At 37.3% G+C, this 6,823-nt stretch overlaps 1 pseudogene; it reads left to right on the forward strand.

The window, feature by feature from the left end:
• The first annotated feature begins 1,081 nt into the window (after positions 1-1,081).
• Positions 1,082-6,479, forward strand: LOC102002279 (annotated as a pseudogene).
• Positions 6,480-6,823: the final 344 nt, after the last annotated feature.

Below are 6,823 nucleotides of genomic sequence, written 5' to 3' on the forward strand. Positions count from 1 at the left end.
AAAAAAAAAAAAAAAAAAAAAAGGATGTTTTCTTCTTTTTGCAATATCAGGGAGGATATTTTGATTATTTCATGTGACAAGTATTTTTGTTCACATTAATCACTTAAGAAATCTAAATAAATATGTGCAGGGAAATTTGGTAATGGAAAACAATTACTTAGCAACTAGGTTTACTTTACTAAATTCTTCCATCACAGAGATACACTGCTAAATATTGAAAGAAAGAACACATATTGATAGTCAATTACCAAATAAGGCTTCAGCCTTTTCTATTCTTTAATAATAGTTCTTAGAAATACGAAAATTCTCTATTAGTAAAACCTTAAATTCAAAAATTAACCTGACTTGAAATTTTAACAAATAAACAAAAAACAACCATGCTCACACATAAACTGTTTCACTCATAACGACTTAACTGATGTTCAACATTTGAAACATGACATTAGTGATATTTTATTTTTTGAGAATAAAAAAGAAGGGAAAGAGCTTATGAGGCTTGCAAAGGACACTAGAGAAAAGTTAGGGTCTTTACTCTGTTGAGTGACAGTCTCCGTACCATCCTATGAAGGTTTTTCTGCACACCCAATGGACAATTAACAACATTTAAAGCTGAAAAATTGTCTCTTGCTAATTGAATCAAGAAACTTTTCTCTGAAGTCATGGAATGATGTTGTGAGATGTACTTTCATAAACCATGTGAAGGGGACATAAGTTTATTCTTCTGTCCATCTTTCACAATTATTCCTGAGTCTAGATAAAGGATGTAAAATACAGATGTCCCACTTAAGGGTTGGACCTTCTACGGTCCTGCATCTTGTCCTGTTGTGAGTCTACATGTTTATCACCGCTACTGCAAATAGAAGCTCCTCCAATGAGGATTGACAGAGGCACTAATCCCTGGGTATAAAGTGTTTTAGAATCAAGTGCCCAAACTGACCTTGCCCTGTAGTAAGAATGATGACTGTCTTAAATTTCACCATAGAACCTTTATCCAGCAACTGATGGAGAAAGGACAGAGACCTGCAGTGGAGTTCTGGGCTGAGCTCTGAAAATCCAGTTGAAGAGCAGGAAAAGTGAGAATATGAGCAGAGTTCAAAACCATGATGTGGACACCTACAGAAACAGCTTACCTAAGCTAATAGGAGCTCAGCAACTCCCACCAGAAGGAGCCAGCATAGGACCATTACTAAACCCTCTGAATGTGAGTGACATTTATTTGGCTAGGGAAGACTGTGGGACCACTGGTAGTGAAACTAGGATTTATCTCTCCTGCTTGTACAGTCTCTTTGGAACCCATTTTCTTTGGATGGATAATGTGCTCAGCCTGGATATAGTGGGGAGAACCTGGGTCATTATTTGGAGCTATGTGCCTTGTCTTCTCTGGGGACTAGATGGGGGATTGGGTGAACAAAAGGTAGAGGGAATGGGAGGAGGGGAGGGAGTAGGAATTGGGATTGGTTTGTAAAATGAAAATAGGTAGCTTGTTTTCTTTAAAAAAAATAAAAAAGAGAATCAAGTTAATGTTAAATCCTTCTAGCATAATATTATTAGTAGGTTCTCCCTTGGGACATATAAGCTGTGCAGAAACCACTTCTTGACTACAGTTAATGTTGTCATGTAAGGATTCCTATGGAGTGAGTCTTAAATCTAATCAGAATATAGCTCGTTATTCCCATGAACTAGTGCCACTAGTGCATCAATAGAGGTAGCTTTCCAGGCTAAATAGTGTTGGAGGTCTCACAGTCAAAGGTGGGTGATTGGATTACTTTTCTCCTTTGCTTGTGTGCATCGTACCTACAGTCACTATGAAAGTTAGCCAGTATGGATGAAGTTACCAGATCATTATAGCTTGATTATTATTCCATGACTCAGATATATTCTGTCATCAAATACAGGATCTTACTATCAAATTTTGGGGAACAACTAAGGGTATTGGCAGTCTTCTGTAACTTGGCAGAACTATGGTACCTCACTGGACTAAACTCCAAAGGTAGTAAAGCATTGCTGACATAAGGTATTTATATTTGCTACTGAGTGATCTCTAGTAGGGGTAGTGTCACCCCATTAATGGGTGTCTTACTTATTGGTCTATTACTATAAAGAAACACCATGACGAAGGCAGCTTGTAAGAAAACAATTAACTGAGGTTTTGCTTACAGTTTCGGAGGGTTACATAATAACCATGATGGTGATTATGATCCCAAGCAGGCAGGCAGGCAGGCAGAGAGAGTGGGTAAGACTGGGTCTGGCAGTGGGATTTTATAAGCTCAAAGCCACTGCTTATGACACAATTTTCCCAACAATGCTACACATAGTAATCCTTCCTATAAAGTCTACCAACTGGGAACCATATATGGGAATATGTGAGAGTGCGGGGATCATTCTCATTCAAACCACCACACAGGGCTTATCCATTTAAACTCTTAATATGTATGTGCAGGTATATATCTTAGGAAACTTCTACAGTCGTGAGTGGTCATGTGAGTTTTGAAAGCTCTTTAGTGTTCTTCATTGCTCCCTGTCCTCTTCTACCCTGTCCTCACACTCTCTACCCAACTTTAACCCTTCCTGTTTAATTATTCAGCTTTAACCTTTTATACCACTAAGTTTTATATTCCCTCTTTTAAGAGCCTCCCAAAGAAAATGAATTTCCTGATCTATATGTATTTCCAATGAGACACATTTATGTAAAGATTCAACACTGCCATACACAGATGAGAGTAAACATGTGACATTTGTTTGTCTTACTTACCTCACTCACGATTGTTTAAGTCTCCATCCATGTACCCGCAAACTTCATTTTTCTTAATCAGTGAATCTGGAAATGTAAGTAGTTTCCATTTGCTTGGTGTTGTGAATAGAGCAGCAATGAACATGGATGAGCAAGTATTGCTGGAGTAAAATTTTCTGTGCATATATCCAATAGCTGTATCATGTGATAGATCTATTTATAGCTTTTCAAGAAATATTCTCATTCAATTGTTGTTTCTGTAATTGTAGGAAAATCACACAGACATTTCTATTGAAGATATTACTAAATATTTACTAAATGTACACGCACTTATATTAAACTTATCCATTTGAACAGTTGTTAAACTTGTGGAAAGTTTTAAATATATGTATACAGTTTTGCTATTCAAAATATAAAATAAAAGAATAGTAAAATATTTGTGGGAGTAGGGAATCAGACTACCTCTGAGACAAGCTTCATTTTCTTCCAGGTTTGCTATCTTTTTCAATTCAGTAGTTTATCCTATGAGAGCATTAAATAATTCACGTTTTACTTCAATTTTATTGAAAAACGTTTGAATGAGAATTCTCAGTTTTGCAAGAATGGAATCTAAGTTTTGCATGTGTACAAAGATGGTCAGGGATAAACTGCTTTGTCCATCCCTTCACCCATAATCACTCTGTCAATCAGAATTTATGTCATAAACATCTGAAATTGGAAAACTTGTCACTTACCTTTATAGGACCTTATCCTACTATGTTTCTGATTATATTAGAGTATTCAACTAAATGCATAATATCAGAAGCTCATTTTAAATTTGATGAAAGAATTCAGCCCTGAGGGACATCCTCAGAATTTACATTGCCCATGGAGGAAGAAACTGTATAAATATCTAAACAGTATGGTTGTGATTTAGGTTGTCTTTTCTTTTGAGTTGATACAAAAGAGAAAAAACAATATAGTTTGTGACAAGTGACCGGTGAACACTGGACTTGAATTTTAATCACTGTTTAGATATTTTGCCTATTATGTGTGTCATTCAGAACAAATAGCAACTGTTATTCCTTTCAAGCTTATTCAGCATTCCATGTTTATAAGTGAAAACTGTAAGTCAAAAATGAGCCAGATATGCACAGTGTAATTGAATAAAGACTCAGTTGTTACTAAGGTGATAAAACTTTTATCTTATTAATATGTATGAACTTGAAAAAATTTCCTTGTTCATTGTATTTGTTAAAATTTCATAAAAAACTTTAACTATATTGTATAAACAGCAAAGGAAGTCACAAGTTGCATAATGTCAATTTATTGAAAGATATTAGGAGATGATTTGCTTAAATCAAAAATAAATCAAAGACTAACAAGGGGCCTCAATGTATTTTGAACCTTGACCATAAACAGCAAAGGTATATCTTCTGGATACAGTGGAAAAATTAAGAAAATAAAGTCTATGAAAACAGCAAGTCAGCCGGGCGATGGTGGCGCACGCCTTTAATCCCAGCACTTGGGAGGCAGAGGCACGCGGATCTCTGTGAGTTCGAGACCAGCCTGGTCTACAGAGCTAGTGCCAGGACAGGCTCCAAAGCCACAGAGAAACCCTGTCTCGAAAAACCAAAAAAAAAAAAAAAAAAAAAAAAGAAAACAGCAAGTCTACAAAATTGCTATTTTTTGTCATTGCTTCTAAAATATAGATTATGTTATCCAAAATTTTAATTATTTTAAAATGAGAACACCCGATTCTTCCCTTATCCACTAAGACTGGTGGTCAATGAGAGGGTGGAGAGATGACTGAGCAGTTATGAGGAACTGCTTTTTCAGAAGACCTGAGTTTAGATTCTAGTACCAATATTGTGGCTCGTGAACATCTGTATCTCCAGTTCCCAGAAATCTGATACAGTCTTTTGATCTCTGTGGGTACCAGGCACATATACCATACAAATACATATGTGCAAGCAAATCACTCATGCCTATAAAATACATTGAGCTAAAAAGAAACTTTAAAACATATTAGGTGTCAACTAATCAATTTGTTATTTGCTTCTAAGATTTTTATTGTCTAGTGAAATATAAGTTACACAAACAAGAAGAAACAAACCAATTGCAATAGCAGCAATTCATTTCTTCATATAATAAGAATTTTCCATTTCAGATTTAGATCTGGACTGTTTTCCTCTAAATCGGTTCATCCTGCTACACTATAATTTTGTGTCATGATTCACACAGCTCTTGAAATTTTAAAGATCATTTTTGTTTAAAGTATAGACTTTCTATATAATCGTTCATCTTTAACACACATCCTAACACAAGCATACAAAAATTTTAAGGACCAAATGGCAATTAGATTAGAATTACTTTTATTCCAATGTTCCAGACTAAATGTTTATTCTAAACTTCACAGCAATGATGCTCCAAAACCATTTACTGAATGAAATACGGTCTCATTCTTGTCTTTGACATTGGCAGTATTAAAACTGTGCTTGCTTATTTGTCTTTCTCTAGCAGAAGTGCCTTTTGTGCTTAGGTGAGAAGGCGTATGTATTCATGCATTCATGGCTGACCTTTTATTGCTCATGGTGAGAAGGCTGACCCAGAAAGTCCACAACTGCATTGTTCTACACAACAAAGCAGCAAATAAACAAACAAACACAAAACAAACAAAATAAAAGCTAAATAGAATTTGACTGGACTGTTTAATAGCTTAGCCTATATTCATAACTGAATTATGAATTGGAGTGAGAACAAATAAATTACATCTGTATAAAATACAGCTCCATTAATGATATATTCATGAAAGCATAGTAGAAAAAGCTCATTGTGTACTAAAACCTCCAAAAAAATAAATGAAAATGTAAAATAAGCAATGTATTGATGAGTAAGAGAATTACAAGGGGGAATCATGTGGAGGTTGGAGTGAAAGCAGGTGTGGGTGGGTGTCAAAGTGTTTGAGTCTATCTGAAAGTTCATCCTGACTTTCCTAATTGCAAGAGGCATGGTGACTCTGCCTCGTATAATGTGGGTGCTGGGCACAGAGCTGTCTTCCTTGACCAATTCTGTGGAGTATAGTACATTGTGGTAGGGGAAGGCATTCTCTTTTTCAAATCAATGTCTTTGACGGTTGTTTTCAACCATGGAGTGTATGGGTCATCATTGGTAGGAAAGATTTACAGAACTTCAACATCACATCGCGCATCCTTTTCTGGTTCGTAGTCAGTCAGCTTCCTTTTACTTACACCTCCATTGATAAGGACTATAATGAGCAGGTGCTGCTATCAACCATCACAGAAATCCTCATGTATGAGGTGGCTGGCTATGATGCTGGAAAATTGATCACCCAGTGAGAGCTGTTCTCTAGGGAGGTAAGAAGTGACCTCACAGATGGAACAGCGACGTTTGGGCTCAACCTGGATGACCTTCAGAAAGCAGTTCAGAGAAGTGGTGAAAGCCCAACAGGTGGCTCAGAAGAAAGTAGACAGGGCCAGATTTGTGGTGGACAGAGTGAGCAGCAGAAGAAGGCAGTCATTTTGTCTGCTGAAGGGGATTTCAGACATTTCAGACAGCCGAGCTAATTGATCACCAACCTGCTGCCATCACAGGTGATGGCTTTGCTGAGCTGTGTGAGCTAAAAGTGGCTGAGGACATTGCATAGCAGCTCTTCTGTTCTGGGACTATCATCGGCCCGCCAGCTGGGCCATCCAGGCTGCATCCCCAGCAGGGTGCCCCCGTTCCCCACTTGCACCTTCTCAGGTGAATAAAGCCACTGCCAAGAGAGATCATTCCTAATGCCATCTTCCATCTGCCCCAACCCAGAAATCACTGTGAAATTTCATTATCGTCTTAAAGAGAAGGAAAGAAAGTAAAAGCATTGCAGAAAATAAATATAAAAAAGAAAGAAAGAAAAGTACTAACAGAAGTAATCAGGAATGCATAAATTTCTTGGAGCAAGAAAGTTACATAGCCGGGCGTTGGTGGCGCACGCCTTTAATCCCAGCACTCAGGAGGCAGGGGCAGGCGGATCTCTGTGAGTTCAAGACCAGCCTGGTCTACAGAGCTAGTTCCAGGACAGGCTCCAAAACCACAGAGAAACCCTGTCTC

This window comes from Microtus ochrogaster, unplaced genomic scaffold (genome assembly GCF_000317375.1).
Source record: "Microtus ochrogaster isolate Prairie Vole_2 unplaced genomic scaffold, MicOch1.0 UNK150, whole genome shotgun sequence".
Lineage (NCBI taxonomy): Eukaryota > Metazoa > Chordata > Mammalia > Rodentia > Cricetidae > Microtus > Microtus ochrogaster.